The sequence below is a fragment of the Amblyomma americanum genome, chromosome 4 (genome assembly GCF_052857255.1).
Source record: "Amblyomma americanum isolate KBUSLIRL-KWMA chromosome 4, ASM5285725v1, whole genome shotgun sequence".
NCBI lineage: Eukaryota > Metazoa > Arthropoda > Arachnida > Ixodida > Ixodidae > Amblyomma > Amblyomma americanum.
In genome coordinates this window covers 89,210,705-89,220,203 of record NC_135500.1, presented here as the reverse complement: position 1 = coordinate 89,220,203, position 9,499 = coordinate 89,210,705, and positions in this window count along the sequence as shown.

Genomic DNA, 9,499 nt, shown 5'->3' with positions numbered 1-9,499 from the left:
AGCGCTTGTATTTTGAACTACCTTTGTTGGATTTGACTTCCTTCATGACCATGCACAGCTGATTTCTTTGACTGCGTCACCACACCATGTATGCAGGCTGTAGCTTATGTATCAGGCAAACGTTGTTGTTAGGCAGGGAATGCCATCATATATGCTGCCAAGTTGCTCTTCGGACGCTTTGTGCATATCTGCATGAGACTCAAGTACTAAAAAAGCATGGTAGCAGTTATGCATTTGGTAAACACCAGCATAGTACTGTGAATAAAGCGATGACTGAAGCTGGTAAAAGGAATTTCGCCAAGACTGGAGACAAGACCTTGTGGTGCAAGCTGCCAAAGCAAAGGCAAGGTGCAGAGAATGCATTGCCAAGGTTGCCTCTCCAATGCATTTCGTTCGCTCTTTTGTGCCAACTTTCAAATGCTGTCTCATAAATGTGCAGTCGTTAATTCCAGAAACACAAAACAACATGTCACACTCATCAGTTCACCATTGCACTTAATCCCATTACCTCTAAGGTGTAAACATCAGTACAGAGAACATCTGCACCATTGATGCAGCTTGTACAGTCACTTAGTCAAGCTTTGTTTCTTAGCACAGTAATGCAGCTCTTGCTGATTAATGCGATAAACTCCTGGCTGTCAATTTTTAGTCTTTTTTTTCAACCTACCGTTTACAAACTTAATTTTGCTGAAGGAAGTAGTTGTAAATTCAAAATAAATGACTGCGTGACATGAATATGTTCTCTTGGACATCATTCGTATTTTAAGAAATATATTTCACTAGAAAGCTGTGTCTAGCATGGCATAGCATCTAAAGCTCTGGCCATCGTGTAAGTGCAAGAGCCAAAACCACTACATATCTGACTGAGAGAAATGGAACTGTTTGTGTGGCAAGATTTTGTACAATAGAAGTACCTGGGTAATCGAAATTTACTAAATGAAGGCTTGGCACATAGATTTATAAGTGGGTGCTTGATAGCGTTTTTGTCGTGATGTATGACCATATAAATGTAATGAATTTGTTGATACGTAAAAAAATTTTAGTCACTGCCAAGCGGTCAGAAGTTCAAAATGACTGTGCAGAATCACTGTTTTTATACACACTGCAGGTTGATAGAAAACTGCAAGGTGTATTTGAGAGCAACGGGTGCCTTAAGTTGACTGGACGAGCATTATTAAAAAAACCCTTATTTCGCATTTATCAAACGAATAGCAAACAAAATATGATAGTTTAGGTGGGCCGAAAGAAGGAATAGCTTGCCTCTCCCCGCAAGGCGTGGTAGATAAAAGGAAAACCAAATGCTAGCGACTGTTCACAGGACAGTAAAAAGGTCAGAATTACATTTTTTTATTCACCACGACCAGGTAGTCAGCAATTTTACAAACCACTGTGAGCTGTGAGCCCGTCTTCCCTGACGCATGAGCCATCAAAATAACTGTGCACACTCGCATATGATTGTTTCATTCCATCTTTAAATAAATATTGTACAGTAGTGCGGGATATTCATGCATATAGTTTAAAATTGATTTTTCTTCCTTATTTTTCATGTATCATTGTTTAATAAGGCTAGTACTCATTTCAGAAATGTATGTTTTCTGTCCTGACGCTGGAAATTGGATCATGTTAGGGAAATTATATGCAAATTAGGCAATATCCGGAAAAAGCAGGTGCTCTGAAGCCATTTGCCATCGTTGTGCAGGATGGGTGTCGTGTAACAGTAAACTGAAGCACGTCTTTCTTATTTTTTTCAGTTCCTAACAAGCAAAACTACTTGTGATGGAACAGCGGCTGAAATAGAGAAAGTGACAAAGTCATGGTTGCGACACGCAAAAGGAAAAATGGAGCGCAAGACTGCTAAACACCCAGATAACGGCAGGTATGGATAAAAATCTAGTGAGCTGGCACCAAAACTTGTAGTTGCCAGTTTCCCTGCCTGCTTTTCTTCATTGCCAGGTTATTAATCCCTTAACAGACAACGGAAAGTCAGGCATTATCCTATGTTTTTGTAGGACTGTGTGTCCAAGATTAGCAAGTCTAGCAGGGGGCTGTAGAAGGTTAAATGGGCGGATGAGATTAATAAGGTCGCAGGCATAGGGTGGGGGCAGCTGGCAGAGGACAGGGTTAATTGGAGAGACACGGGAGAGGCCTTTGCCCTGCAGTGGATGTAGTCAGGCTGATGCTGATGTGTCCAGTTTACAGCTAGTGACGCTCTTTCATTGCAATTGTAGGGGTGCGTTTATTATGTGCCCTCGGAGACGCGGTGTGGGATCTTGCAGCATATGTAGGCGTAGCCTGCTCCAAAACAGCGGAACAACTTCGTCGTCTTCAGGTAGAGTGTAGTGTCGGTGCATGCCACTATCTGAACAGGGAATAGCTGATAACCTACACAATCTATTATTCACTTGACAGATAGTGGTACAGGTACAAAATGACCAATTTGGTGCAAATGTTAAAAAAAATGTCCGTTTGGGTTTAAATCATTGGCGCCATGTCATTTGCCAATGGTTGTTCAAAAAAGCATGCTTCTCAAGGTGAAGGCTTGTGTGAAAAGTGTGTCATGCCACTTTCAGGATTGTTACTGGAATTAAAACAATGCAGAACTTCCCTGATTTAAAACAGGATTACATGATTACTAATATGGGAAGTGAAATGTTGTATTTTAAAATTATTTTGTTGAAATCACAGCTAAATATTCATTGCACTAGCCTCATACAAATGTTGGTATTAACCTGCAGAACCACTCAAGAAGCAGCACTTCCAACTCATCTGGGAGAAGCAAGCATCGTGGATGGAACGTCTCACAGGCTCAAGGATACTGAAGCGGACAACGACGATTCTGACCTGTAAATTTAGCTGAGCGTTTTCTATGTTTTATGCCATTAGTCTTGGACACAGTTTTGCAAACCACCTAGCATTGCACATTTTTTTTCGGTGCCCCACATTGTACCGATTATTTTGTGCGTATTGTGTCCTTTTGAAACCTGGTAAACCGCTCCTTTTGAATTTTTCGCATTATTGTTTCCTTGTGTTGCAGCGGTGTCTTGTGCTTCCTTACAGACTACCAAGCGCACTGGCAGTATAACCCAATTTGCACTGCGCTATGTGTGCCCATCACCTTGTACTTCACCGTAGCCTGCTGTCCTATTAGCGGATCAGGCTAGGGCTTGTTTCTAAACTTTTGTGGCTGCCCCAAACAATCAAATGTACCTCACCAGAATAGTAAAAACGCACCAGCTCTTGCAAGTCTTCTGTAAAGCATTTCTTATTTTTATGCAGGATTCTAGTCAAGAATGCAGTTGTAAACACCTTTAGATGGAGACCCTTCAGTAAATGGCGTCGACCAGATGTCGCATTATTCCCATTTACCGCCACCAAGCTACTTGCAGTCAGCTGTGATTTCATGCCAGGAGATTAATCACGACATCGTCAGAACTGGTCGATGCCATTGGCTGATAGTCCTCCTTTGAATGTCCTTCGTAACAGTGTTGCATCGATTATCGTTTTTAATTCAATCATTTTATTCAGTTGTGTTTTCAGCATTTCATTTTCGAAGTTGTCCTTCTCTTGCACAATTCATGGTAGTCTTTTGCAATATGTTAGCAATGTTACATTTTGGAAAATTACAAGCGCCAATATAGCTGCTGCACTTTGATATTGCAAATTCCGTTAAATTTACTTCTGTCACAAGGTGTGCACAGATTTTGGTGTGCTTTTACTAGCCAGAAAAAAGTGTTCCTGTCTTTCGGCCTTCTCTATACCGTAGGCACCCCACTCCTAGCCAGATTCTTTTTGTGGCAGCTATCCTTATGGTGTTGACATGAAAACAGTATCTTCGTGATGCGTGAAACTAGCCCTTTCTGCCTCTTGTGAACTGTTCAGTTTCAGTATATTTATTTATTGCTACAGAGAGCAGTGGGCCCCGGGAAAAAAGCCGTAGCTTGACAAGCTCTCGAGGCCCACAGCATCCAGCAACAGTGGCGCCATTGGTCACATGCAAACAAGGACGGCATACATAAACCTAAGGCGTAATTCACAATGTATGAATGAACTGTTATTGCACTTATTTACATCACAAACGTGTGGATCACTGCCAATGAAAAAAGGACCTTTATGATGTGTGCACAACCTTTATACCTCTTTTGAATGCCAAAATTATTTTATTTTTTATTTATTTAACAATACTGTTAACCCTCAAGCGAGGGTCCTTACAGGGAGTGTATGAAAACTTCGTAGAAAATAGAATTATTCACAATCACTAAATACATCAGCAGAAGACAGTACATTCGTTCAAGCACCAAATAGCACTTTCAAGCAGATGGTCATCCAGAGATCGCTCATATTCATGCAGATCATTCTGTTCTACAACACTCATTGGCAAGTCATTCCACATTTCAATTACATGGGGGAAGAAGGAATTTCTGAAAGCTTCACTATGGGCGTAGTACGGCTGAATTTCCGACTATGATTTGTTCTAGAACTCCGTTTGCCTGGTGCTTGTATGTATGTTTCCTTTTGAATGTTTACCTGTCCTTGGAGCATCTTGAATAGTAGCTTTAGGCGATTTTTTTCTCTACGTATTTCTAATGAATCCAGGTTACAGGAAGAAAGCATATCTGTAACTGAGTCTGTCCTTCGATATCGGCAGCAAATAAAGCGTACTGCGTACCTCTGAACTCTTTCTAATTGTTTCTTTAAATAATTCTGTTTAGGACTCCATACTACTGACGCATACTCAAGGATTGGCCTCACAAAAGCTTTATATGCAATTAGTCTTACATCTCGTGTAGCATTCTCCAATTTTTTTCTCAAAAAACATAATCTCTGGTGTGCTTTAGAGCACACCTCTTCTATATGTGTGCCCCAATTTAAATTTTGTGTTATTGTCATTCCTAGATACTTAAACTGAGTTACGTTTACCAAACACTTGTCACCAATGAAATATGGGAACGAAAGAACAGATTTCTTCGTTGTAATGTGCATGTACGTTGATTTCGAATAATTTATTTCCATGTTTCATTTTTTGCACCATTCGCTTAATGCCTGTAAAAAGTTGTTAATTCTAAGCTGGTCTTCCGTGTTTCTAACTGTGGAATAAATTAAACAGTCATCTGCGAATAGCTTCAGTCGTACATTTGGTTCCATGACAGCAGAGATATCATTAATATCCACCAAAAATAACAACGGTCCCAGAACAAAACACTGTGGAACTCCTGAAAGAACTGCTACTGAGGCGGACACATGACCATCCATTTTGACCACCTGGTTACGATTTCCTAAGTACGCTTTAATCCATTTTACAATATTCATATTAATTTAAGCTCTTTCCAGTTTAAAAACTAATTTATTGTGTGCACCTTGTCAAAAGCTTTAGCAAAATCTACAGCGATTATGTCAATGTGCTACTTCACATCAATCGTCATTGCCAAATCGTGAATTGTCTCTACAAGTTTTGTACTGGTGGAAAGGCCTGCTCGGAATCCGTGTTGGTGAGGGTAAAGTAGACAGCTTGTTTCTAGGTAATGAAAGATATGCTTCGCTACAATATGTTCCATAAGTTTACAAGAAATCAATGTAGTTAACGAGCTTTGTACATATTTTCCTAAAATTTAATTTCTACAAGTTTTCAGATGGTACTCTATTCACAACATTGCTATAAACATGCTGTTTTGAACACTGTTTCTATGGAAATATATTTGTGCAGTTTACAAAATTACTGGTTACATGTAATGAAGGTGAAAAAATATGCACAAGTTATGTGCAGGGCTTTTGATAAGTATATAAGTCTGTCATATTCACTTAGAAGTTTGTAATTCATAAAATAAAATTCTATTTGATGTTGAACATGTCTCTGTTAAGCGAGGTATATATACCTCAAAATTTACTGGAAGTCTCCTATCAGCACTACACTGGTATAAACAGAATTACGGCTGCTACAAAAATTATGTACTCATGTTTGCCAGTTTTTGAATGCAACTTTCTTGCGTTTCTAGTGACTGAAGCAGCCTTCCATTATTTTCGAACATGGCATTATGCAGGACATGGCATTATTGTAGAAGTTCTTTGACCTGTCTTTACGGATAACCCATTGTTCTTTGAGTGGTGAAGGCAAGGCAGCATTATTTCTATTTCCTTTTAACTGCCCACTCTACTTTGTCTTGCTGGGTAGCTTTGTGCGCTTTTAATGCCTCCGAGCTGCCTGCAAAAACATCTGTTTGTAATTATGCCCTATATTTATGTCATTTAAAATTATGTCCTTGTCGAGTTTGTAAAAATTTCCATTGACATCCCATACCACTCAAAAAAACGGCCAATATGTTCTTTTCAAGCCCTACAAAAATCCTCTGGGACATTTCTTATTTGACCAATGTCCTCATCAAGGTCTATGAAAACCCACAAGGATTTCCAGCGACCTCCTTGGGATACAGAAACTGCGGCCAAAAAATATGTGAGGGATGTCCACCGGAGTTTCTCAGCACGCACTAGGGATATCCTCACATCCTTTCAAGATTTCCCACGGACATCCCTTGGATTTCATTGTTGTCACTGCGAATTGTCTTCCGGTGCTTTTCCGCCGCCGACTCTGTATCGCGCATGGTTGAGACTGCATAAAAACCACCGTTTGCGAAGCACAGCGCGAGAAGCTGGCAATTTAGCACGCGATGAGCAAGGCTGCGGCGATGGCCACGTGATCTAAAGCAGCGCCCGGCGACGCTATTCTGTTCGCACCAGAGCGCGTTTTTTTAACCTTCTCTCTATAATGAACAAATTCTTTGTGGCACATCAAGGCTGTTCCGAGCTAGCGTATAGGTAACGAAATTTCTTAGTTCTAAACACCACGACCCAAACATAAGCTACAGCTATAGCATTTCTTTGCTACCAAAATTAAAAATACAGCAGTCATTACAAGTCGCGGAACAATTCACAGTCGGTCCGGCATGGTGAGGAGGAGGAGCTAGTTTTCCGCGAGGGCCACTTAGCCTGTGGTTTTTCGCGCATTTAGCCACAAATAAAAAGCAAACCAGAATTTCAAGTGGATCATATATCCTTATTAGCAGCCTAAACGTGCCTCGTCCAAGGTTCTGTGCTTAATTTCATGCATGATTGTTGAACTTGCTTGCCATTCGCACAAGTCTGCCACTTTTTTAAGGTGCAGAAGAGGAGGCGCCAGGAGTTAAGTACTGCATATCTGTAGCCTGAATATATTATACGACGTATTCCGATTTATCAGTTATCCTCTTCGAGTGGAATCCAGACACCTGTTTTTTTATCTGATGAAATACGTACATTGCGAAAGCAATTATCACCGTAATGCACATGAAAGCAGTCGCGAGTGCACTTTCAGCCGTACCTCCAACTTACCCGACACTAGTGCGCAGCAGGCTTGCACAATGATCCATCGGCAGTTTTCTTCAGCGAAGCGAACACTGAGACAACTGGTCTGATCAAAAACTTTGTTCAAACGGCCGGTGCCAATTTCTATCGGAAGGTATGTTTGTGTGGAAAATTAAGATACAGCGATAAAGAATGATTTAATGGTGTAATAGTCTTTCTTTTATTTAGAATGCTGCTAACCAAATTAAATGATGGAGAACTACAATAACGGTGACAGGATGGAAAGGAAAAAAGATACGAAAGCCAGACCATTCACACAAGTATACAGGCACTCATTCCAAAAAGAGAACAAATTACAAGGCAAAAACACATGGTAACAAAAAACAAGAAGGCGAATGAATAATTTCGCTGCACGAATTGATAATTCGGCGGGCTACTCATCCTAGCCCGGTAGCCCACCCTCCTGCCTCTACGCCTTGCCCTCGGCGATTCGTTTTTCTAGGGAGTATTGAGGTCCTCACCATGTTTTGTGTAGTACACCTCCTGTACATCGTAATCGGGCCGGAAAGTTATTCACAGCACTGGCTTCAGTGTTGCGACAATATTAGAATCACCGCAATGCCATGCGCCGTGTTCCGACGTTATATTCCTCTATGGTTGCCTGTATCTGACTCCCACTGCATGCAGTTCGTATATTTGCAGGATAACATCTGAAGGGAATCTGTGGATAAAATCGGGGCATGCAGCAACTTAACCTGCCTAAAATTGGCACAACGTTGCTATACAGAATACACGGAGTGTAATGCGCTTCTTATAAGCGCAAATGTAACATGTTTGCATCGCAGTCTCAGGCGCCAAACAGTTATTACGTTGGAACCAGAAAAAAAATTCAGGGGCCACTTTGTTGACCTTAAGTGCGGTGAGGCGAAAGCCTTTAGCGCGCTGTTGCTGTTTGTGTCACTGTTGGGTGGTTAAGATGTTAATTAAGTACACAATTGTTCGTGAAACTCAAACGCTGGAGACACTGGAGGACATTAGGCAGGCATCCATCTGATTCGACGCCTTTCTGCAAACACGCTCCTTGACAAGGAGAACTACATATGCGTTGGCAGGAAGTAGCATGGACGCTAGCACGCTCGGCTGTGGAACGCAAGGATGGAAAATCGAATCCCATCGTGCACAAAGACTTTTTTCTTAGCGAGTTGAGTGTCATGGACGGACGGGCATTGCCAGTATGAGCCATTAAAGGCTTTCGCGTTAAGAGTCGCCGCCCCTATTATATTCGAGATTTTAAGATAGAATTACTCTCTGAGTATCTGCATGCTTGCGTTCATACTATTATGCTCCTGCAAGAATGATGAAGCCATTTGCTGCATTAGTTGCCGGCGGCCACACCATAACCATAGAGTGAAGGCTTCGTAGGGTGATTACTTGTCAATCCACTGCCATCAGCGAGTGTTTGCGACACGATTTTAGAAAAGTGCCTCGCTAGTGAGAAGAATTCGCTCTTAACTCACTCTTGAAACCTTAGGCAAATAAACAACTAAAAAGATAGCCATGGGTAAGCATTTACCCTTCACCTCGTTATGAGAAGCCGAACGTACGTCATTGCTTGTATCATACTCTTTTCAAAATTTTTTCCCTGTATACTGAATTGTTTCTACCAAGCTGCAGACGTGAATGACGTTCATTATTATCGTGTTGGCTGCAACAAATAGCTCGTGCTTTTTTTTCTAATGTATACTGATTTTTCTTTTAAAAGCCGTCAAAGATGCATCGTCGCGGTTCGCGCAGGTGCATTGTGCACCAAGGCGGACAATATGTCCGTGACAGAGATAATTTAAAAGACTGAAAGAATGAACTCTAAATTAAAGGCCGTCAATATAGAAAGTCATACTAGTCTTTAAAATTATTTATTAAAATCTAAAGAGTTTAAAAGGATCCAATTCCGAAAGTCACTCGCCAAATGCGCCGGTAGTAGTACATCTCCACTTCATGCCGTGGGGGTGAGTTTATTGTCGCAAAAACTAAACAGCGACCCTTAATCGTCGGGCCGACCAGCTGGCTTTTTCTATGCGCCGCGAGAGATTTGGGGCTTTGGGGAGGCAAAGCCGCTTGGATAGTGAGATATACTCGCCCACATTGGACAGTACTAGTAAAGAACAGA